Source organism: Mastomys coucha, unplaced genomic scaffold, assembly GCF_008632895.1.
Source record: "Mastomys coucha isolate ucsf_1 unplaced genomic scaffold, UCSF_Mcou_1 pScaffold10, whole genome shotgun sequence".
NCBI classification, from domain to species: Eukaryota; Metazoa; Chordata; class Mammalia; order Rodentia; family Muridae; genus Mastomys; species Mastomys coucha.
The window spans coordinates 818051-844548 of record NW_022196892.1 but is presented as its reverse complement, the minus strand read 5'-3'; the positions used below and the strand labels follow the sequence as shown (position 1 = coordinate 844548).

At 41.5% G+C, this 26498-nt stretch overlaps 1 protein-coding gene across 5 annotated transcripts in view; it reads left to right on the top strand.

Annotated features, from left to right (window-relative positions):
* The window catches only part of CUNH3orf67 (chromosome unknown C3orf67 homolog), a 231407-nt gene that overhangs the window by 188418 nt on the left and 16491 nt on the right, over positions 1 to 26498 (top strand). The gene's annotated exons all lie outside the window — the stretch shown is intronic.

The following is a 26498-nucleotide window of genomic DNA, read 5'->3' as shown; positions in this document are numbered from 1 at the left end:
AAAAATGCATATAGTATTGTAATTCTTCTGCCTTCTTATACATATTTATGGAAGCTAGTTTATTCTGATAAATGATCACTACATTACTGTTTGTTATGCACTCAGGGGTTATTGGAAGCCAGCGAATCTCAAGCGCTGCTAACAGTTTGTTACAGGAATGCATCTCTGAGTTGTCCTGCACAGCGAATCTCAAGCACTGCTAACAGTCTTAGGTACAGGAATGCATCTCCGTGAGTTGCCCTGCACAGTAAACTGACATCAAGGAGAACATTTCTCCGGCTCCAGAGTGCAGTTTGTTACATCATGTTTAAGTTCAGACTGCTGTGACCTGATGCAACAACCCTGTAGTGTTGAGAGATCTGGGAAGGGAGAGAAAGAAGCAGAAGAGATTTGTTAAGTTAGAATACTGTGCTACATACTAAAATGGGACAGTCAACTCTCAGGACGGTCTGAGAACTAAAAAGCCAGTGGGCAGACAGAGTCCCTTCACAATCTCTGCCTCCATCCTCACTTCTGGCCCATTCTTCTCTCTGACCACTAGCTCTCTACTTCTCGTCCCAAATATAGCTGTCCAATGGTGCTTGGGATTATATCTTATAGTTCAATCTGCATATGGAGGCTAACAAACTATGTCTGAATCTCAATTTCTACTTTCAAGGTGATTGGCTTAGATTGAACCAAGAATCCAATTTCTGGTCAAATCTGCAATGAATAGTGAGCTAAGCCATAGGAAAGTACTAACAAGGCTCCTGGGAGAACATCCACACAGCTTAGAGGAATTTTATTAGAGCTGGGAACAATTATGACATGAGTAGAGATTAGGACTCATCATTGTGTTCCTAGTCCATGCACAAGTTGGAAGCTTGTCACTGTCACAAATAATGAGTATAAAATTGAAATTACAATTTCAGTGCATATAAAAAGGCATTTTCACATAGGTAGTTAGATAGATAAGTAGATAGATGGGTGGATAGATAGATTAGATAGATAGATGGATAGATAGATAGATAGATAGATAGATAGATAGATAGATAGATAGATAGATAGATAGATAGATAGATAGATAGATGAATGGATGGACAGAGACAGGAAAGAATGAAAAGATGCCACTTGCAAACTTGCTGTACTGGCTAGTTTTGTGTGTCAACTTGACACAGGCTGGAGTTATCACAGAGAAGGGAGCTTCAGTTGGGGAAGTGCCTCCATGGGGTCCAACTATGGGGCATTTTCTCAATTAGTGATCAAGGGGGTAGAGCCCCTTGTGGGTGGTGCCATCCCTGGGCTGGAGGTCTTGGGCTCTATAAGAGAGCAGGCTGAGCAAGCCAGGAGAAGCAAGCTAGTAAGAAACATCCCTCCATGGCCTCTACATCAGCTCCTGCTTCCTGACCTGCTTGAGTTCCAGTCCTGACTTCCTTTGGTGATCAACAGCCATGTGGAAGTAAGCCAAATAAACCCTTTCCTCCCCAACTTGTTTCTTGGTCATGATGTTGTGCAGGAATAGAAACCCTGACTAAGACACTTGCATAATGAGTTTCTTTTCTGTATGTAAAGAAGCTGGAAATCCAACTTTAATCCTAATTGTAACAAGTCAAGAATTTGTCATTCGAACAAGTGAGAATGGCAGTAAGGTATGCAAGAAGGTAAAGCTTGGCTTCAGAAGAGGAAGAAAGGGAGCTGTGCTTCATCATCATTCATCTGCTAATTGGTAAATTATCTCAGACAAGTCTTCACTCTTTCTAGATGTCATATAATAATACAAATACCCTCATAAGTAAAAGAAAAAATTGGAGTTAATGCCATCAGGTCCAACCATGGGATTCTGTGACTTCCACATGACTCATTCCCAATACAAAGAGTCACATGGTTTGTGTTTTCACCAAGCTGGATGAGTAAGGGACATTTTGATGGGATACTATATGACTCTAACTATCCCTTTTCCAGGTTCATTCCAAAAGATAGAATACAAGAAAATTCATCAACAGAACAGACTCTATTTTTATGCAACCAAGTGTTCATTCACTTAAGAAAAATTGGTTTACATTTCTACATAATGAAATTGAAAAGAACAAACTAAAAAAATAGAAGGTATTTTCAACCCCATTTGCTAGCAGGTTAGCCAACTTTCCTTAAAATATATATATATTATTATACAACTTAAAAAGCCTACAGCTTATGTGCCTTAGCTCCTGACTCATAAATTCAGCAGCCTGGGGCATTGAGAGAAAGGCATTGTTGGTCCATAAATATAGAAGATGGTAAAATTCTGAGATCAGCATGTATCCTCATCAGAGTAGGATGAACTGATTCATGTGATATATGTGATTTAATTTCAATCAAAAACTAGCATTCTGCTTCAAATTTATATTTATTGTGTTTCTTATAAATCATACCTTATATTTTACATCTCAAAATATATAGGACTTTATAGTTAGGGGGACAGATAATTAATATGAAAACAGATATGAGAAGCTAAGTCTCTAAGTGACCCTCATGGATAGATAAACATCTAACCTGAATCCCAGGTGGAAGGCTTTGCCTAGGGAGAGTATGAGCAGTGGGTAAAGGGTGGGTGCTAGTATGACTATAATCACAGCAGAGGCGGGAAGTATGTGCATACATCTCCATGAACGGGACAGCAGAATATGACAAGTGGCCACATTAAGTTCAGTGAAATGCTGCAACTACTCTAGGCATGTAAGAACCTAAGCCTCTTAAATTGCATATCCTCATGTGCACATAAGCACAGGTTTAGAGTCAACTTTCAATTAACTTCCTAATGTAACCCAACAGTCAGCATCCTCGGGGTCTTTCATTTACATTTTGTTCTAGACAGATTTTCACTTCTGAAACATAATTGCTCTCTTTATTTTGTGTGTGCAGATTAATATCCGGGATAATATACAACCCACAAAGCAAGCAAATTCAGGTGATGGAAAGTTGGCTTCAGGTTGGAAATAGCTAAAACACTGAATACATTCATAGCTTGTTTTCCTCGCAGTGAAAATGTTCGCTTGCGCTCTTGGGGCAGTGCTTGACACTGGATTGGGGTAGGATGCAATGGTAATCATTTTCCTAGGAAGATTACAGTCTAGGAAGTGAAATGTATATGGTTCACCTCATCATATACCCTGGCGTGTCTCGATTTGCAGCAGAGCCATTTTCCCATGCGTCCTTAGGCAGGAGGTGGTATTTCCCATTATTTTTTCCTAATGCACCAACTGATATTTAGGCAGCCTCTCAGATGCTAGGGCCCTTCCCTCCCTCTCTACTGATGCTACCTCGTGGGGCACTGACAGCTTTTACAAGGTGTAGAAATGGCTAACATAATCTAATACAATTTAGAGGAGTGTGGAGCAGGAGGAAACAATTTCACAGTTCATTCATGTTGAGAAATGTTTCCTAGCATGTAAACTTGCATGCTGCCAAACAGAGCAAAATGGATGCTGTTTGCAGCCTCAGGTCATTTATTTCAAAATACCATCTATGGGCTTGCGGGTTTAGAGCCGTCCCTTAGGCACAGCTCTTTATATGTTTATGTAGACTCCTCAGAACAGTAGAAGGTACTTTTGCTCAGGAATGAATTTTATGAAATAAGCTGTGATTGCGCTCTGGTAGTGTGTTCGTGTGGATAGAGTTGACTGTCACTCTTACCTATGGAATAAGGATGCTAGCTGCTGTTTTACAGCCTATTGTAAATTTAGGGAGAGGAAGGAATCGATTCAGAGGCTTCCTAAGGTTCTAAATGTTTGTGGAAATAAACAATATCAAAAACCATTCTAGAGTCCCCAGCAGCGGCCAATGGCATGGCTTTCTAAAGTGTTTGCTTTCTTGTTTATCTGTAGGTTTTGGTTGGGGATTTTGGTTGGGGTTTTGTTGTTGTTTTCTTTAAATGCCATTGCAGATTATGTTAGGGTCTAAATCCTTTGCCATTCTGCCTCATTTTTGTGTGGTATGAACATACTTATAACTGTAATTATCTGATAAAGCCCTGAAGACTCTGACAAAAGATTAATAACCAATGACCTCAGTTCCTGCTGGCTCAGCCCGCCTGGTCGAAGCAAGCTGGCCTGTCATCATAGCGTGCAGAGGCTACTCAGCCTCCTTCATTTCTCTCTCTCTACTTGTCAGGATTCTGCCTAATACCCTTCCCCGTTTCTAATACTCAAGCCTCTTTTCCTCTGACACAAAAAAGAAACGATGTACAAATAAATCCATGGAGCTTATACTTGGACTCCTCTTCGCCTTGTTATATCTGGATCATCTTAAAAAAGGACAGAGACTCTCCTGCCTAAACAAACATCTCATTCCTCTTATGTTCTTAGTGTTCTTCCTGCTGCCTGGGTTTGCATTATGTCTGGATCTGCATATACAGAGGCACAGATTGCTCTCATTATTCATTTCTCTTGCTATCTCTCTATGGGAAAAGATATGAGCACCTCTTGATTTTGGTATTCCATCACCACAGATTCATGGTGGTCTGAGGCTCCAATTCTCCATATTTAGAGCTCCACTGATCATGTGTTGAAGGCCTGTGTCTAACCTTGGTGCCACTGGGGAAGAGTAGAAGCTTGGGAGGTGGGGCCCTAATTAGAGGAAGCACGCCATTAGAGGTGTGCTCCTGAAGGCAGGCAATGTTGAGACTCAAGCTGTTCCCTTCCCCCTCCTCTTTCTCTTTCTCCTTCTCTTCTTCCTCATCCTTACTTGCTCTTTTCTCCCCCCTCTCTCTTTCGTGTGTGTGTGTGTGTGTGTGTGTGTGTGTGTGCGTGTGTGTGTACCTCCTGCTTGTCATAGAGTGAGCAGACTGCTACATGTGCCCCACTGTGAGATGCTGGTCCAGATCAACAAAGCCAATAAACAATAACTGAAACCTGTCTCTGTGAGTCAAATAAACCCTTCCTGTTTTTAACTTAGGTGTTTCAGTGATGGAAAGCTGACCAACACACTTTCTGTTTCTTATCTGTTTCTCCCTCTTGCCTCTATTGTTGTCTGAATGAGGATAGGCGCTCCATCAGCCTTTGAGTTAAGGGAGCAAGGGAAAGAGGAGGAAAGACAGCTGGTACCTGGGGCACGATGGGAAAGGAAACGGTATCCTGAATGTTGCTATGTTTTCTCGTGTGCTTATCCACTTTATAAAGTCAGTGCCACCTGCTAACCATGTACTTGGGTTACCTCTACTGAGGAAGGTGCACATAGCCCTCACTGGCCTAAATAAGCAAATAGAGCACTGTTTTAAAGGTGCACAATTGTATCTGTGTATACAGATCTAAATGTACATATATTGTGAGGAAGAGAAAGGGGTAAAACCCTGAGCCTGAGGGATGACACGTTTAATTCAGGCATCTTCCTTCTTCCTCCCCACCCCACCATTTTCATGAAGAGATTCTTGAGACCACTGCTCTACTAGGAGAACAGACTTTTAAGACATCCGAGCCCTTTTCTCTCTAATCTCCAGCCAAAACCAGATTTCAAAATGGCTCTTCTTGCCTCTGGGCTGCCTCAGAGAAAGCCCCAGGGAGACGATTCCCAGAAACAAACCAAATCCCTTGAGAATCTTTCTGCTTTTCACCTCCGGCCACTCATAATGCAGGACAATAACCTGCCCAACTCCAAGAGCCCCCTCCCCCCAACCCCCGGGTCGTAGGAGATTCAGCAATTTATTTGCAGAACCACGTGGATGAAGAGCAGACAGCTCATAGTCGCCTGCCCATCACATCTTCGTCCACTGCCTTTGACTCTTGCTGACATGTCCATCCCACCTTCAATCCTGGTTCTCATGATTCTTCTCCCTCAGCAAGTTTGCTCAGATCCCAGGCCCTAACTAGCCATCTCAGCAAATGACTGGCAACCTCGGTACCCTGCCCACCTACCCAAGAAGACTTTGTCTTTGCTTTCTTCTCTGTTTATCCCTGGACCTGGCTCTGAGCGGGATAACCCTGTTCTTCATTACCCTTGTCTGAGACTAGCCCTCTCTTAGGCTTCTGGCACTCACCACATTACTCGACCCAAGTCTTCTGGTTTCTCCACGCCGTGGATTAAGATTGGGAAACATAACCAGTATTTCAGTTACTGCCTTATTTCCCAAAGTTGCAAACTAATGAAACCCTTCACAGCAGTAGAGTGCATCTTCTCCCCAACCTACCCAAAGCCTCTATGTCTGAAATGACACATCCCTGAAGAATCTGGGCATCTCTAACCAGCAGTGTGTGGTCCCGTGGGCCTCCCTATTCACTGCTATTCACCTGGATAGGGAACTCACATGCCTGTGGCCCACGGTCCAGTGGAAAGATGGAAATTACCAAAGCAATTGTTTACCATCCTAACAATTATATAGTTTCAATTTTTAATTAAAAGATTCTGTTTAAACTAATAAAATCCTTTAGCAAGAGTAAGTAGTAATTCTCATTTACAGTTCTGCTAGAGATGAGAGTGCAAGGCAGGAGAGAATGACACATACCCTAAGAACTAGAAAACCATAATTATTTTCAAGTGTCCACAACCAGTCATGTCTCTAAACCTACTAACTCATTGTTCATTTTGTAATCCAATGCAGACAAGCATCCGTGTTATTTAAATAAGAAACCCCCAACAGCCAGGGCAATTTGACGTGTACTTCAGCCTTAGCTTCAATGGTGCTTGGTGTTTCTGAAGCCCTTACCCCATGACCTGAACTTGCCCTCCATGAGCCTGAGGATTTCCCAAGGGGGCAGTTCCACTCTGTGGGTCCTACATGCGATGTGCAGGCCAGCTAGGGGCAGGGCTGCAGGGAGAGGAGCACAGCAAGCCTGGCACTGGGAAAATGGCAGCCTTACAAAACTGGTGCTCATGTGCAGACTCCACTTCAGTTAGACGTTGCCTGTTTCTTCCCTGCATTTCTTTTCATTTCTCTTAATGAAAAACATTATGTTTTTAAATTGATTGAAGTTAAAATATGATTTCTCATTTTGGCAATATATTATGTTTAGTGGCACTTATAGCTTTATATTATGATGTTCATTACACATAAAATCCCACTCAGTATAATAAACCCCATGTGAGTCAAATGTTTGGCCTGTTTCAAATGACTCCAAGGTGAAAAGGCCAACAGCTCTTAGCTGACTTGATTGAACTAACGCAAACATTATTGTTGTATTGACTCTTTCTTGCCCATTGATTTTTAAAAGGCTTTACATCCCTTGCTATCCATTAAGGCGAATCAGATGCAATTTGGTGCTCAGGACAGGAAAACACCGTGGGGTGTTGGGTATGTATAGTCATGGGGAAAGGAAACATTCTTAAACAGACTTATCAGGAAGTAGTTCTCATATTTTGCTATGAATAACTTCTTTGCTCTTGATTTTTGAGTTTATAATCGGAGCTGCTGGATTGTCACAAGGAGACATGGCTCAGTAACAAGTGATGCGAAATGGTAAATTGTAGGTGGCTTTATTATTACTTACTGAACACATGTGAATCTCACATGGCCTTGTGTTTTACAGTTTATGTGTGTAGCAGATGCACATTATGCTAATAATGCTTCCTCTTGTGCATGGGACTCATCTCTCAACTATAGATGATTCTTTTCTTCTCATGACTGTTGAAACTACTTGTTGACCACTCGAATTAAAAGAAATTTCCCTGATGGTCTGGTCAGTGTTTGGGCTTGGCAAAGAGTACACTTACCTTGTTTTTCACAATTTGCCCTCCCACAGACTCTTTAACAACACTCTTACTGAAAACAAAAACTGCCTTCATTCTGCAAATACAATTAATGCGTAGTTGGAGCCCAGAAAAGGCTCTGACTTTTGCCTCCTGGACTAATGGGAGAAGTGGGAGACAAAGGACAGCTGTCCACGTGACAGTCTCTGCATTGTGAGAGCGAGTTTCCAGATTCAAGCCCGAGCCAGAAAGTGCTATGGGCGAGGCACACAGTAAATGAAGACCTTCTGCATTAGGGATGGAATGGATCTGTCACTTGGAGGGATTGTGAGGCGAGGAGCAGATTAGCTGATTACTCACAGTCAGAAGGCGGCTTGGGGAAAAATGTGCAGGAAACGATAAGTGTGGGTTTGTGCTGATTTAATGATATTCCTAAACTACAGTAACACTGTGGCTGCAATATAATAACACACTTGGCTTGCATTTTTAAATCATCAACATATTTCTAGTTTGACCTTAAAAACACCTCGGGCTATTCTCCATTAAAATTAGTAGCTTCTGAATTAGGAAAAAGCACCCTCTAGGATGGCCCAGCGGTACTCTCACGACAAGCATACCTGGCCTTTCCCAAGCTGCCATGGATGGCTTCCCTCCAACATCTCTCCCAGCGCCTGCTTCTCCTTCCAAGCCTAATTTTAATTGTGTTTTAAGTATGCCAAAGCCTCCTGTGGGTCTTGAGGCATTTCAATCACAAAAAAAATTTAAAAATAAAAAAATAAAACACCCACCACCTGTCTCCTACCATGTTTAGAGCCATGTTTAGTGGCATGCTCACCTGTCCTCATTGGCTTTCATTGTCATTTCTTAGCTTTTTGTGGCGATTGAAGAGTATCTATGAATAAGAAGGCTCCTGTTTTCCCATGGGATGAAATGAGGTCAGTCTGAGTGCTCACTCTGTCATAGCAACGAAATCAACCACTTTTATTCTATATCACTGCAGATATTCATCAGAAAAAAAATTAACAGAATTTATATTTTAAATAAATAAGTGTGAGATGTGAACAGCACACATACACCTAACTCGACAAGGATGGACTTGCCTCACCAAAAACACCTTTACTGCTTTTGAACAGTGTTTGTTCTAACTTCTTAGCATGTATACCTGACGCAAGTGTAGCCTGGCTTGTTTCATGTTCTCTGCTCTTGGTTTGCCAGTACTGGCTTTATATTGCATGTAATGATGCTTAAAAGGAGATAATATTTGCTATTTAGTTTGCCCCACTTTCACCCCCCCCCCCAAAAAAAAGAAACTGTCTAGATGGGAAGCCATTGAAGAGAATTCCTAAAAGTTGTGATAGGAATGCTGAAGTGTAGCTCTTCTGGCCAGGGAGAGGTGGGGAATGACTCTGCTTTCTTTGAGGGGCTGGCCACTGAGAGTATATAAACAACACAAAATACGCTTAGTCTCCTCCTCCTCTTCTTCTTCTTCTTCCTTCCCCTCCTCCTCCTCCTCCTCTTCCTCCTCTTCCTCCTCATCCTCCTCCTCCTCCTCCTTCTTCTTCTGTTGGGAGAGAAGTCACAAAGCTTGAGGGATGGACCTGGGAGGACTAAGAAGTATGATAGGATGCATTATGTGAAAATCCCAAATAATTAATAAAAATATTAAGAGGGGAAAAAACTTGTACCTAACCCCAGTAGCCACCACTTGAATCCTAGATGATGATGACAGTTCAAATTGTGGTGTGTGTGTGTGTGTGTGTGTGTGTGTCTGTCTGTCTGTCTGTCTGTCTGTGTCTGTGTGTGTGTGTACAACTTACCAGGATTCAGCATGGTTGTAGACTTTTCCTATTCTGAAATTAGCACGCCTAAGTTAGAATAAGTAAAGGAGCCACTAGAAGAGCAAGCCAAAGAAGAGATTCTGAGGTGGAGACAATTGTGTCCTGACGCCCTTGTCTAGTCTCTGTCATCAGGAGTTAATGATGCTGTCTGCCCAATATCTCCAGCACTTCAGATTTTCAGATGAGTATTTGGTTGGCACTTACACATTCTCCTTCTTTGGCATGCTGCCAACCACCCTACTCATTATAGCCAATAAAAAATTAGTAACAAAATGGCTTTAGTTATTATTTGGCATTGACACATAGAACAAGTGGGTTTTGGAGGTGGCATAATGCTCTGGTTATAGCACAATGGAAGGAAATGTGCGTTTGTGTTCTTGGGGAATTCTTCAGCCTTTCCAAGCATCACTTCAGTTATCCAAAAGTAGTTCCTTTTTTTCCAGGTTTGCTACAAGGATTCCGTGAGATAATACACAGGGCCTCTCATGAATATTTTCACTAGCAGTATTAATTTCATAAATAATATGAAAAGATCCATATTGCAAACAGTGATAATAGGGTGTTACTAGTAAACTGGGGATAGAGAGAAAAATCAGAATATGAGGCATCCAAGCATCACAGTAAGGCTAAGGAGGTGATTTACCCAGTGTCTCTTCAAATTCTGTTCATCTGTGCCAGGAAACAGGCTTGGCACACCATCAGGCATTTCCTTCATTATCAGACAAGATAAAAAGAAACTTTGATGCTAAACTTCATGAGCCTCCCTCTAACCTCTCCCCCAGAACAGTACTTTGAGCTGTTGCCTTCCTCAAGTTCTTTAGTAGCACATCTGAGTCATTTCGTTCACTCTCCAGTCTCTTAGATGGTCTACCCTGATCGTTCCAGCCCTGACATAGCCCTGCCAAGCTTAGGACACTGTTGGGATTACACAGTTGCTATCCTCTCAGCTGAACAAGACAATTTAGATGTAATCCAAACCACTTGGACTGCAGCTAACCATCAACAGGGCACTATGCCTCATGGTATGGGGTGAATCCCATTCACATTTGTAGTTTTTCTGTCTCACTAATGACTTACATTTAGTGTCTAGTCACCTAGACCACTCACTGTCTTTCCCTTGGGGTATTGCTATAGACTAATAGGTAGTCTCCATGCATCGCCGGTGCCTTTAACCACAGCCTGTTCCCCATAGAACAGTTAGAGTGACCTTTGTAAACACATACCGGAGGTCTACTGCTCCTTGTTAAAACCTTTCACTCAGAGGATTCAGGCCACAAGACTGAGTGGCCAGGCCCCTGTCTGCTGGTACAACCTTATTTCATACAGTTTTCCTTGTAGGGGTTTGTGTGCAAGCCACTCTGGCCCCTCCCCTCTGCCTGTGTGTGTGTGCCTTTTCCCCTACAGTGCCTTCCATCTTCTCCCCTACAGTGCCTTCCATCTTTGCTGTGTCCAGCTTGCTTGTTCACACCCTTTCGGCCTCTGTGCTACCTGTCAAGCATCCTGCAACAGAAACCTCTTAGCAGTTCTACACTGTTACGTGATTCGCTGATTGATGGTTGACCCACCCTCCACACTATATGCTTTACAAGGACAGCCCTGAGGACTAGATTCATAACCTCAGGGTAGGAAGAGATTGGGAACTTATTAAAGAACACTACTTCAGCTAAAAGACACACCACAGAATAGAATATTTGCAGTGTAAGGGTTACAGCCTTCCATATATAAACAAAACACAAATCAGTAGGAAAGAAAATAGAGACAACCCAAAAGAAAGATAAAATGGCCAAGACTGATGAGGGATATATAAATACCGTGCTTGGGACGTTGTGAGTACACTGCTGGGTAGGTGTGACTATAGAGTGTAAATGCCATGAGGGGTATAGATACCCTGTCAAGAAGGTAGGAACACCTGCAGGAAGGGAATGAATGCCCTGCCTAGGGGGTGTGAGTGTACTGCTGGAGGGCACTGATGATGGACTGATGACACACTGTCAGGGGATAGAAGTTGATATAACTGCTTTGGAAAACTGTTTCATATGATCTAAACATATCATGGCTTTTTATCCAGCAGTAGCACTCCTTCATACATAGCCAATAAAAGGCACACAGAGGTGTGCATCCAAAGTCACATCTAGAGGTTGAGTGTCCACTCCACCCCCTAGGACTGCTATGAAGATTATTTTTAAGTGAAAGAAATTGAGCTACAAAACAAGATCTTGGCTTTTTCTTTATCTAAAGCAGCACCTGAAACACAGCTGCCATTAGTCACCAGTGCCCAAAGGAATTTCTTGCTAACTTAGCTATATAGACACAGGTACCCCATCAAAAGTCCTTCCTAACTTTCCCATGGAACCCCTGGGGCTCATCCTCCCTGTTAGGTTTCTCTTCCAACCTCTATCCCTGGTTATTGAGTGTGTCGATCATTACTGACGAGCTCCACCTGCACTGTCAATAAGCTCTGCCTTCTCAATGTGTGCTGTCAGCTGATCTGCAGACCCCAAGCAGCATAATGGCCTCAAGCTGGAGAACACTTGGCTTTGTATGCTAGAAGAGATAAATAAACTGTGCAGTATTCACAAGACAGAATACTAATTACACCCAAAAGCATGGATGAATTTGTCAAATACAATCTTTAGAAAAGACCCTGGATAGCTAACACAGGATGTTTCCATTCTTATAGGGATCAAATTTGCGTTTTTGAGCTGTAGCGTTGCCATCTGGTGGCCATGAGAAGAAGAGCATGATGCCTGGCTTGCATTGTGGTTGGTCCCTGAATTGTGCTTTTATTACTTGTGCACCTTTCCATGCACAGTTCACGATGCAGTTCTGGGTAGGATGCAGTCCGAATGCTCTCTCTGATCCTGCAGTGTCTATCGCTCTGTTTCACAGTTCTGCATGTTGCCTTCTGCAGAGTGTGAACCGTGTGAAGGCTGAATGGCTGCTGTGGTTAACACTGAATAATTGTAGTGCCTCCGCCAGCCTGGCGACTGAAAGAGTTATTACCCTCCCTCAGAAGCCTAATGGGCTTGCAGGAATGGCCCATGCCGGTGTCACAGGATCATTTCATCTCAAGTGTTTTTTGAAAATAGCGTTCTCTCCTCTTACCTGTTTAAAAGTCCATTTGTCGCACACATCGGCATCCTATCACAATATTTCTCATTAACTGAAATGTTACAATTAACACACTCTGCAACTGCGGGAAAAATTAATCTCGTCAGCGGAATATCCTGTCAGCTTTCTCAGCTCTTTATTTTCTTGTGCAGCCAGTCAACATGGGGGGGGGGGATTAGGAGGGGAGCAAATTATCATCCACCTGATAGAGCCTTTTTTCAACATAGCCTTGTTTTTTATTTGAGTGCTGAAAATAGAGATTAGCCAAACAGTCCAAAGGAAAATGGAAACCACTATGCAAATGCCATCTCCAAGAACCTAGCACTCTTAGTGAAGGAATTGATACGTGTCCCCCAGAGCTGAATAACTGCACTGAGTTACACCCCACCTACTCCCTAAGCAATGCTAAATCTCTTTAGGAAGGCTAAAATGATTTTGTATTTATATTCTAATTTTTAGGACAATTAATTTTCTTGGGTTAGACAAGGCTGCAGTTTTCTACTCTTAAGGCTGAGTTAGAATGCAATCCGCATGCTCTTGCCCTAAAAGCCTGTAAAGATGCTACCGGAGGCTGCTCCACTTGGGAGCTCTTTCTGGAATTTCAAGTTAACCACCACTCATACTTGCACAGTATGGTAGTAACACCGTGTGGCAAGGGTTGATTTTATGTGTGAGTCCTCACTGGTCAGTCTTCGTTCACGTCTCATCCATATCTCGGGTTTTTTGTTGTTGTTGTTGTTTAAACACGGGAATACCCAGGCCTATGGAGCTCACAGCTTGAAACAGGACGAGAGAGTTTTCACTTGCCCTTACTTGACTTTGAATATTTAGGGAAAATTCTCAGTTTGCAGATTTAGCTAATGGCACTACAATGTCACTCTTCTCTGTTTAACATTCAGCTTTGTTAATCAAGAAAACCATAGATTGGCTCTTTGCATGTTGATTAAATTGATTACAGCTGTGGGCCTTGATAGCACTTTTTTTTTCCCTAAGTGTCTCTAATTAATCAGACAATGCTTGATTGGGCTTTTCTGTTTTGAGGAGATAAACTGACTTCCTCCAGAATTTTCACCCCAAATCGTTCTCCGTTGCGAGGTAAAGACGTGAGTCACCGCCCAGGTGACTTTTGGGTTTCCTTTCATCCTTCAGCAACTAAAAAAATGGAAAGAGGAAAAAGAAGAAGCAAAGAGAGTTTCCACAGAGCACATGGGCAGAGGTGGGGGGAGAGGATCCTTTTGAAAGGCACGTTAAAATCTAATATTACTCAGTTGAACCCAAATTTGGAAAGAAAGTCTATCCCTGGAAGCTATCAGGGCAGCCTGCCCTCTACAGGGAAGTGTCTCTTCTGCTCTCCTAACCATTCCTTGTCCGCCTGTGTTCTTTGAAATGTCAGGTGTAGCCTCATGCATCCTTTTCCTTGGATTCCAGCTTCAGGAAGGAGGTTTTACACAGCCACCCACCTTTTAGTCCTATCTCCAACTGAAGCACCTGTCGTTCATGCAGACGCAAACCTGAGCGTTTCCAGGAGCATTGCCAACATTGAAGAAAAACCTGAGATGCTCTGTGTTCATCTTTGGAGTCCATCCGTCAAGTGAGGCAGGCCACCAGGGCCTTGGCTTACATAGTGGGAGGTGACAGTGAGAAAGGCAGCCTGTTCTCCTGTCCCTTCCCATCAGTAGATGGGTCTCTAAAGCATGGTACCAATAAGCACTTGCTCACTTAATCTCTGCCGTTGGATATGTTTAGATACTTCAGAAGACTTGCAAATCTCGTCATGCTGGAAGATCCTAAAGAGAGAGACTCTAATGTTAAGGTAGAAAGTGCCTAGGGCTGCACATGGAGCTGAGTAGTTCGGTACTTGTCTAGCAAGAAGAAAGCCTGACTCTATCCCCAGCACCAAAACAACAACAATAATAATGCCTGCAGTACAAAACCAAAGTGCAGCTAAAATTAGAAAGGTAGAGAATAAAAAAAAGATGTCTAGCCCCTCGTTTTTATTGTCAGGTGTAATGGTGAGTAACAGTGTCTTAGACACCTAACATCTAGAAACTTCCTATGCACATACTAGAAAACACAGATTATATGTGCTTTTGTTTGTGGCTGGGGATAGTCCTAGCTTCTGCACTACTTCCTCTGTGACCTTTCAGTAACAGGTCCTGGGCATCTTTCTGATTTCATATTGGCTTATTTTTCATAAGCTTCTAGGAATCCCTTCCTCATTTGTCTGGATCCGGACATCAAGGTGGTTTCCACCTGTTTGTTATTGCCAAGGGAACTGGAACCAACATGTTCATGCACTTTTCTCTCTGAAGGCCACAGTAAATTTCTAGCAGGAGAATTACTCAGGCAAAAGGTAATTTGATAAGTATTACCTAATTGCTTACCCGTTCACTGATTTACTCCTGCCAGAAATCTAAATATGTTTTCCCATCTTGTTTGTTTGTGAGAGGGTTGTTTGTTTGTTTGTTTGTTTTGTTTTGTTTTGTTTGAGACAGGGTTTCTCTGTATAACTCTAGCTGTCCTGGAACTCACTCTGCAGAACAGGCTGGCCTTGAGCTCAGAAATCCTCCAAGTGCTGGTATTAAAGGCATGCGCCACCACTGCCTAGCTGTAACCAGGTGTCTTATTAAAGAGAGACAGAGACAGAGACAGACAGAGAGGCAGACAGAGACAGACAGACAGACAGGCAGGCAGGCAGACAGACAGGCAAGCAGGCAGACTTGGGCCATCTTTAAACTCATTACATGGGTGAAGATAATCCTGAATTCCTTCCTCCCCTGCCTTCACCTCTCTAGTACTAGCACTCTCTAGTACTAGGACCAATACTCTCAGCCTATCACCCTCTCTTAGTCTCTTAAGACCTCAGAACTTTTGCCTGGCTGTCAGTGAGATATCATTATTTTAATTTGCATTTCTCTGTGTACATATCAAACATTTTTCCATGCATTGAAGAACATGACATGCCTTTTTCTCTGTATATTCATAAGTTTCTGAGGTTATATCTTAATGTGCTCAGCATCCCTTGGGATCCAACACAGTGTTGATCACATGAATACTCCATACCTATTTAAATGTAATTTGACAAATGAAGCACAAAAAATAATCTAAAAAAGGATGTAAAATCCTTAAGGCTAATTGTCATTGCCAGAGATGTTAAAGATCACTGAAGAACCATTTACCTGTGGTATTAGGAGATTTTTGTACAATGTTCTTAGCAGAAAAGACTCTGTATTCTATTTTTTTCAGCAACTGAGTGTAATACATGCATATGTGTGTGTGTGAATGAAATACATTTATAAATCTGCACGCACGCACACACACAAACACACACACACACAGGGTTAATAATTTCACATGGCCACAAGTGCTTCAGGCTGCCTTGGCCTGCATTCTCATTGCACTGCGTTCCTATTGTGATGTATACTGTTTCCTCTAGACTGTTCTTTCACCTATTTTTCTACCTTGTTGCCTTACTCTCATCCTTAAGGAACAGCTGTCTCATGCTTGTTGCTATAAAACCTTTCCTAATCTGCTCACACAGCTGTTCACTGGGTTGGGCTGTCTTCTCAAACTACTCCCATGAGTGAATTCCTCAAGAACAGGAGCCATAGGAGATAAATAAGCATCAAAGTATACATTGTAAAATAGCTTCTCTAAAAACAGTATAGAGAGTAAGGGGCCAGCCCTTTTCCTGGTGTTTCTAGTTGATAGTTCATGTGCCTTAGTTATATGTAATAATGTCTAATGCTGTGATAAGTGATTCTAGGGTTTAGTTATCTTCCATGTAAAATATGTCCTTTACCCTATAGATAATACTGTCAAGCTAGAATGATATTCAGTTCTGCAGAAAACATAAGTTATATTTGAATGAGCATAAAGACATTGGTACTTTTATGATTTCTTGGAGCATAAAGAAGTTGATGGAAGCTGGTACTCTCTGTTTTAAGGTTTTCTTTTTTTTAAGATTTATTTATTTATTATATGTAAGTACACTGTAGCTATCTTCAGACATACCAGAAGAGTTTGTCAGATCTCATTACAGATGGTTGTGAGCCACCAAGTGGTTGCTGGGATTTGAACTCAGGACCTTCAGAACAGCAGTCAGTGCTGTTAACCACTGAACCATCTCTCCAGCCTGTTTTAAGGTTTTCTAACAAAGACATAGAGAGGGGAAGCTATTTTATAGACTAGAAGAAAAGACAACTTCCTGTTTGTAGGAACACTTGTTGTATGTCTCCAGACAACACTCTATTCAAAAGTTTCTAGAACTTATACACAAATTTAGTAAAGATGCAGGACACAAAATCAGCATGTAAAAATCTGTAGCATTTTTATAAAACCATAATGAACTTAATGAAAAGGAATTTTTAAATATTCATTGTAGCTACATACAAAAACAAATATTTAGGAAGAAATTTAAGCAAAAGAAAAATAGATCTCTGATCTGAAAATGATAAACTATTGATGAAATAAACTCTAGAAGGCATTAAAACAATGAAAGGATATTGTGATCCCTGTGGATTGAAAAAAATCAATATTGTCGATATTTTTATACTACCCAAAGCAGTCTATTGATTCAGTAAAATTCCCGTCAAAAGCCAATGTCTTTTTCATAGAAATAGAAAAGCATCCTCAAAATCACATGGAACCACATAAGACAGCCATGCTAGCCAAAATGTTTCTAAGAGGAGAAAAAACAACAATAACAACAACAATGTGGGTGAAATAATTCCTGATGTCAAGATATGCTATAAAACTACATAACTAAATCAGCACACAGTGGCACAGAATAAGCCAGATACTATCCCATGTTCATATGGCCAACTGATATTTGACAAAGGTTCCAAGAATATAATCTAGAATAGACAACCATTTTAATAAGTAATACTAGCAAAGTTGTGTTCCTATCTGCAGGAAAATGAAAGTAGGGCCTCTCACCAAACTGCTAAGCTATGAAACTTAAACTCTGAGATGACCAGGAGTACAAGGGAGTCCAGACACTGAAAGAGGCACCAGTGTTTCATATAAGACCCCAAGAGCATGTGCACCAAAAGCAAATACAGGTTGCTACGATTATTTCACCTTAAAAAGTTGTGCCCAGCAATGGAAGTAATCCACAGAATTATCATGCAACCAGGAGAATTTGGGAGAACACTTGCCTGCTACTCATCTGCCAGGGGATTTATATATGCATGATCCAAGAAATTCAAACCACTAAATAGGGAAAACAGCCTGATGAAAACGACCTACAGAAATGGGTGCTTCTCAAGGAAGAGGTGCGAGGGCTGAGTGCATAGATCAATGCTCCTTCTTGACCAGACCAATGAAATAGGACAAAGAGCCTGAAAGTAAACCACACAACTACAGCCTGGAAATAAACCATACAGCTCCACCCATCTGAATTTCAATATATCCACCAAAAATATGAGAAAAAAATAGTATCTTCTACAAATGCTGCTGGGAAAGAAGATATGCACACACAGAAAAGACAAGAAGCCCCTGTCTATCACACTGTGCATGCATCAATTCTGTCATGAGCTCAACCTCCCTGAGGACCTGTTGGTAGCTAATGTTTTCTGGGAGTAGGGGAAACCATTCTCTTCAGTATTGTAGCCAGCTCCAGTAAATAACCTCCAACTCAGGCACATAGAAGCAACCCTAATTAAACTCAGTGGGTCACAGAACAACAGAAAGCCATGAAAATCAGAGGGAGAGTTGTTAGGAAGAACAAAGAGTCAGCAGAAGGAGGTGGGTGTGAAGGTGTAAGGAGTGAAATCGACCAGAATGCATGATATACACATGTGACTCACCAAAGAGTAGTTATAAAGGAATCTTGTAATTGTAAGAATCTGTCTACTTACTTTTTTGAAAAAGGAATCCAGCATGGACCAAAGAGCTTAATGTAAGACCTAGAACTTGGAAACTAATAGCAAAACACTTCAAGATAGGGACATAGGCAAGAACTTCCCGAAAAGCCACCAGGAGTCCAAGGAATAAGAGCACAAGTACACAGTGAGATTGAAACGAATTAAACAGCTTCTGCATAGTGGACAGAGTAAAGAGGCAGCCTTCTGAAGGGAGAGGTGACAGGATGTATACAGAAAATATACATGCAACTCAAGCCCTAAGACACCAAAATCCCATTAATAATTAAGGATAAATGGCCAAATGAATTAAATACTTCTCAAAAACACACAAATGGTCAATAGATATTTGTATTAAAAAAATCCATCCAGGCAGTGGTGGCTCACGCCTTTAATCCCAGCATTTGGGAGGCAGAAGCAAATGGATTTCTGGTTTCGAGGCCAGCCTGGTCTACACAATAAGTTCCAGGACAGCCAGGGTTACACAGAGAAACCCTGTCTCAAAAAAAAGCAAAAAACAAAAAACAAAAAAAAACCAAAAAAGTCCAAAATCCAAAATGCACGTCAAAACTACATTGTCACTGTCACAATCAGAATGACTGTTATCAAGAATATACACACAGGTGCATGTGCACGTGTGAGCACACACACACACACAAACACACACACGGCAGATGCATACACATACTTCTGACTGGCTGTGATATAGGAGAAGATGTGGTGGAAGAACAGGACTCCAGTGCATTGTGGGGTAAAATGGAAATTAGCAAGGCCATTATGAAAATCAGAGATTCTTCAAGAAAACTAAAGTAGAACTGTCAGAACATCCTGTTGTGACACTACTAATTTTAAATTCCTGGAGGAATTTAACTCAGCATTCAACAATCATACCTGCACACCCATGTATGTAGTGATGCTAGTTACAATAGCTGGTTTATGGGAATAGTGTAAATGGCCATCATCAATGAATGTAAAAGTAAAATGTATATAGTTAAACAATGGCGCTTTATCCAGCCATAAAGAACAATGAGATTATGAACAATGAAGGAAAATTGGTGGAACTTAAAGATCATTTTAAGCAAATAAAGCCAGTATCACAAGAATAAACATCTCATAGTTTTTCTTCTATGAGGAATCTAGAATATGTGTATAGGTAGGCATGCAAATATGTGTTTATTTATTTGTATACATATACACATATACATATACACACACATATATGTGTATATGTATGTATGTATGTATGTATATAACATGAGAAAGTACAAGAGCAACTACCTGAAGAGAGGAAAGGAGGTTGCAGAGTAGAGGTAGGACAAGAGAGTGAAATTGGGTAAGTCAAGTGATGTCCATGTAAGAAAACGTCATAGTGAAACCATCATTGTGTACAATGTCTATATGCTAATAAAAACTGCTCGGTCTCAGTAATCATCAGAGAACTGCAAAGCAAAACCCACAAAGAGATAATCTCTCCTTGTTAGAATGGCTAACATCAAAAAGACAAAACTGAATGCAGGCAATGATGTGAATACCCCGCTGTTGTTGGCAATGTAAATTAGTACAGCCATTATGGAAAGCAGTATGGAGATTCCTTAGAAACTAAAAATGAAAGGAACATGATTCTTCAGTTTCTTTTTTATTCAAAATATTGAGACTATCATGTATATCTTTGTAGCTTTCAATGTTTCCTGTGTCCCCCTGCCACTCCACCTCAAATTAATGACCTCTTCATTAATTATTATTACTATGTTATCCTAATATACTGAGTCCATTTACTGTTATTTGTATGTATATGTTTAGAGTTGACTGCTTGGGGTTAGATAACCTATCAGGGAGTTCTCCCTTGTAAAAAACTGATTCTCATGCTCCACTATATTCATAGCAGCCTTATTTATAATAGCCAGAAGCTGGAAACAACCCAGATGTCCCTCAACAGAGGAATGGATACAGAAAATGTAGTACATTTACACAATGGAGTACTACTCAGCTATGAAAAACAACGAATTTATGAAATTCTTAGGGAAATGGATGGATCTGGAGGATATCATCCTGAGTGAGGTAACCCAATCACAAAAGAACATACATGGTATGCACTCACTGATACGTGGATATTAGCCCACTTGGAATATCCAAGATACAATCCACAAACCACATGAAACTCAAGAAGAAGGAAGACCAAAGTGTGGATACTTTGATCCTTCTGAGAAGGGGGAACAAAATACCCATGGAAGGAGTTACAGAGAAAAAGTGTAGAGGATAAACTGAAGGAATGACAATCCAGAGACTGCCCCACCTGGGGATCCTTCCCATATACAATCGCCAAACCTAGACACTATTTTGGATGCCAGCAAGTGCTTGCTGACAGGAGCCTGATATACCTGTCTCCTGAGAGGCCCTGCCAGTGCCTGACAAATACAGAAGTGGATGCTCATAACCATCCATTGAACTGAGCACAGGGTCCCCAATGAAAGAGCTAGAGAAAGGACCCAAGGAGCTGAAGGAGTTTGCAGCCCTATAGGAGGAATAACAATATGAACTAACCAGTACCCCCAGAGCTCCCAGGGTCTAAACCACCAACCAAAGAGTACGCATGGTGGGACTCATGGCTCCAGCTGCATATGTAGCAGAGGATGGCCTAGTGGGTCATCAGTGGGAGGAAAGGCCCTTGGTCCTGTGAAGGCTGGATGCCCCAGTGTAGGGGAATGCCAGGGCAAGGAAGCAGGAAAGGATGGGTTGGTGAGCAAGAGCAGGGGAGAGGGAATAGGGGGTATTTTGGAGGGGAAACCAGGAAAGGGAGAACATTTGAAATGTGAATAAAATATCTAATTAATAAAAAAGGAAAACTGATTCTCCTCTCAGTGGCCTTTGTTTGTAGCAGGTCTATCAGTAGGGCCTTGAGAAATGCAGACTCTGTTTAGGCAAACATTGTTGACATTTCGTTGGTGCAGCTTTCCAATCATCCAGCAGCTGTCCTGGCCTTTAGCTCTTACAGTCTTTCTGCCCCCTCTCACTGTGGTCTCTGAGCTATAGATGTAGGGGTTGCACTGTGGATGTATCAGCTGGGAATGGGCATCCCACGGTTACTTCTCTACATTTTGACCAGTTGTGGATCTCTGTAATAGTCTCGACCTGTTCCAAATAGAAGCTTCTTTGATGAAGGGTGAGAACTACACTCTGTGAGTATAAGGTAAGTATGTAGAATGCTGTGAGAAATTATAATGATTTAAGACAATGTCATTGTAAGTTCTTCTCTCAGATCTGTGACCTCTCCAGCTAACCGTAGTTGTCTAGGTTTACAGTTCCAGGTATGACTTCCTTCCTGTTGAGCAGACCTTAAGGCCAATTAGACAGCTGATGGTTACCCCCAAGATAAGAGTGCCACTGTTACTCTGCTCAGGATATCTCTCTGTTCTGGTCATTGATGCTTCATAGTCTTTTGAGCTAAGTAGGACTCCTGAGCACTTTTCTCCCCTGGCTTGCACAGATGCACACTTGCAATGCCAGTGCTGGAGAGGCAGAGACAAATAGATCCTGGGGCTGGTTAGGTGGCCAGCAAGCCTAGTCTACTTGTCGAGTCCCAGGCCAGTGAAAAACCATGTCACAAAAAACAGATAGCTGACTCCCAAGGAATGACACCAGTATTGTCCCCTGGCTTAAACAAATGCATATATTCACACCTATGCATGCCCACACAGGGGGAAGGAAAAGAATGGAATGCTTTAGCATTCGTGGGGGTGAGATCTGGATCATCAGATCGAGCAAAATGGGATGGAAACCAAAGGATAGACTCACCGTGCTCTGGTCCATTTGTGGGAAGTCAGTCAGTTCTGTAGAAAGTAGAATGACATAGCAGACACAGGAAGGAAGGGAAGAGCAGAGGGAAAGGTCAGAGGAGACAGAAGAAGTTAGGAAGAGACACCATCGTGAAGTGAAGGAGTTGCATTTTGCTCTTCTTCAGTACAGTAGAGTTGCTGTAAGTTTAAGTAATCTATGATTCATTGCAAAATGGCTAAAGCATACCAAATCTCCAACATTGTAATATGGGAATGCTATTACCCTGATATGTTGTTATGTATTATGTGGGTACATTGAAGTACCATAAGATAACTCATACACAAATCCTGTATCTCAACTTAACTGAGATACATGCCACATTCTGGGTTTTTGGTATTCATGTTGTTCAATAGATACAGAGCATCTGTTCTGCAGCACAATGCTTGGCAGTTAGAGCTGATGGAGAACTACCTCCATCATTTAACTCAGGGCGGAGCCGGGAGCCTAGAGGGAATGCCTGAGGATCTGAGGGACTTTTGCTGCAAAGAGCGTGAAGCAAGACAGTTGCTTGGACTTTGGTGATAGGAGCAGAGTCCACGACAAGGACTCGAATGTTGCAGAGAAGTTTCCATTTCACAGTTCCTTCCTCTGAGTTAGAGATCACTGATACAGCCTACAGGCCATACCCTACACACTGCCTGTCATTCCAAGGCCCCATTGGAACCCAGCTCAACACCTTTTAAACTTACCTCTCTGGCTGATTTTCACAACACAGCAGATATGGAAAGCAAGAGGGACATGTGCTAGCTCATACACTTACTGTCCAACACTTCCCAGAAAAACATGAACCATCACCTCCTGGAGATACAGAATTTCTTTCTTTGAGATCTAGAAAACATAGCAGACATACAAGATCAGCCTCACACTTCCTGAACCAGAAGTTTTCAGCCCATGTGTATTTTGCTAAAAAAAAAAAGAAAAGAAAAGAAAAAGAAAGGAAGGAAAGAAGGAAGAAGAAAAGAAAAAGAAAGAAAGTGGGCCAGTGTTTAGAAGAAAGTGAATTTCCACAAAACAGACATTTACCAGTCTTCCCCTCGATCTCTTCTCTAACCAGAGAAGACTATTAGAATCCCGTTTTCTTTAAGTGCGTAAGAAACAGTCATTGGTAACAAATGGATGTCACTAAGTATTAGATGTTGCTGCAGACTGCCAAGTTCATGACAAAATTCTGTGAGAAATATTTTATCAGATTAGCTCCTCTACACAGAGCTTTATGGTAGTAGACATCTGAGAACACCAATAGTATCAAATTTGATGTCACTAAATAGTCATCCAGTGTATAAGATTATGGGCAGCCTCACTGCAAGGGGACCTTTTAAGGACACTCACAGATTAGCTGATCTGCCAATAAGGAGAGGACAGCCTCTGCTCTGTAGTCTTTTTCTGTCCACTAGAATGCTAACTCCATCAGACTATGACACTCTCAGGGCAAGAACCAAAAATATTGTATCCTGCAGCTCCCAGAGCCTGGCATACAAGAATTCTGTCAATGGTTACCATATATGCAGAGAGATGATAAGCTAATTTGTGCTCAAATGTTTGTGTGTGTGTATATGTGTGTGTGTTGTATAGTGTTATCTATGTAGAAACACATTAATAAAATTAATGTATGTAAAAGATTTATTTTACCAACAAAATCTTGTTTAAATATAGCAACTGAAGTCAACCTATCTTTTATTTAGAAGTGTGTGTGCATGTGCATTTGTGTGTGTGCGCACAAGCATGGAGGTGAAAGGATACTCTCAGGTGCTCATCCTCGATCTCCACCTTGTTTGAGACAAGGTCTCCTGTTGTTGTCCACCACTTCATACACCAAGTGAACTAGCCTGTGAGTTTCTGAGGACTTCCCATCTCTTCATGGGAGTTCTGATATTACAGATGCATGCTACCATATCTAGGGATCCAAATCCAGGTCCTTATACTTGCACAGCAGGCATTTTACACAATGAGCTACTTCCCAACCTAAAACCACAGTCTGTCTTAACTGATAGCATTATGTTCAGTCTACTCAAACAATGCCACTGTCTAACACATGGATTAGATGGAATAATTTTTTAAAGTATTTTTTTACCAAAATTTTAAGGTTCCTAACCTTATTGAAATTCACAAGATAGTTTTTATTCTCTCTTTGCACTGCATTTTTGTGTGTGGTTTTTAAAATGATCTCACTACCTCGACTCTTAAATAAAACATTCTGAGCACTCACACATGAGACCAGGAGCTGTCCCGTGTTTCAAGTGGGGGATGTGCTGGGAAACCTGACAGAGTCCTTGAGAGCAACAATAGGGAGAAGAAGCTTTAGTGTGAGCTCAGAGCAGGCCTGACAGAAAGAATGCTGACTGACCAAGGAGCAGAGGCCTCTCAGTACAGGGTGAGAGGTAGTCTCTGGCATGAAGGGGTGACAGTCAGAGCTGAGGAAGCAGCCAGAGGGTTGAGGACAGGACGGTTCTGAAAGTAGCTGAACACGAGGGGATTCCAGAACATGGTGACCAGGAAGGAAGCTCATATAAATGGCTCCAAACTAAAACTGGGATAAGCACCTGTCCTGGTTACTTTCTGTCACCATGATAAAACAATGTCCTTTAAAACTAGCTTGAGGAGGAGAGGATTTGTTTAGTTTATACATCTGGATCACTATTCATCATTGAAAGAAGTCAAGGCAGGAAGCGAAGCAGAGACCATGGAGGACAGTTGCTAGCTGCCTTGCGCCGCCTGCCACCTTATACATTCAAGATCACCTGCCCACAGGTGGCACCACTCAGACAGCCGGGGCAGAGAACTGGGGTACAAGTGCAGAAACAAGCCAGTTCGTTTTTTTTTTTAATATTTCCCGCATTAGCCTTCCACTTGGGAGATTCTGGAAGATACTATAAGAAAACACTTTGATTAGTTCTGTTTAACCCATGTTTAATTAACATGCAAACCTCTGCTAAAATTGTAGTTTGTAAATGGCCTGCCCAGGAAAAAGCCAAACAAAAAAGTTACTTCAATTAAAGGTTTTTTTATTAGATGTTTTCTTTTAATTGCATTATATATTAACTACTTTCCTATTGCTGTGATAAAACACAGCAACATGACATATGACAGAGGCAACCTACAGAAGGAAGGGCTTGTTTGGGGCTTACAGTTCCAGAGGGATCCGAGTCTACCAGCATCACTGTGGGGACTAGAGGTGAGAACTGAATCCTTTCATCTTGGACCCCAAACAGGAAGGAGAAAAGCAAATTCAAAATAAGAGTCTTTAAACTCTCCAACTCAGCGGCATACTTCCTTCAGCAAAGCCACACGTCCTAGACCTCCACAGAATATGCCACTAACTAAGGACCAAGTATTTAAATGCCATGGCCTATGTGGGTATCTCATTCAAACTACCATACATGTACTCTAAATCATTGTTAAAATAATATGAATTGTCAATAGACTCTTAGTGTAGTCACTGAGAAAACTAACGTTATATGTACTGTCTTAGTTAGGGTTTTACTACTATGAACAGATACCATGACCAAGGGAGCTCTTATAAGGGCAACATTTAATTGGGGCTGGCTTACAGGTTCAGAGGTTCAGTCCATTATTATCAAGACAGGAGCATGGCAGTTTCCAGACAGGCATGGTGCAGGAGGAGCTGAGAGTTCTACATCTTCATCTGAAGGCTGCTAGGAGAAGATTGGCTTCTAGGGAGCTAGGAAGAGAGTCTTAAAAGCCCAAGCCCACAGTGACACACCTACTCCAACAAGGCCACACCTCCTAACGGTGCCACTCCCTGGGCTAAGCATTTACATCGTGGGCCAACCATCACATGTAACTTATACCAGAATAGATACACATATGCTAGATTAAACTCTAAATGGACCAGAAATCTAAATTTTAAAAATGAAGCCAGACAACTAACTGGAAGAAAACATGAATGGACTTCTATAAAATGTGGTTGTAGGGGAAAATTTTCTAACTATGACTCTAACTATTCAAAAGAAAAAAAGAAAAAAAGAAAAAAAAAAGAAATGGTTGGTACATTTGACTACCTGAAAATAAAAAAAAGCATTTACATGCATGAGGGACAGCACTAAGCAAAGACAAATGGCCAAAAAAAAAAAGGAAGAAACTGATACAATATGAAAAATACATGAATGTATGGTTAGGTAAATGCATACATACAAACACACACACATACATGCATATATACATACATGTACTTACATGCACGTATATGTATGCATAC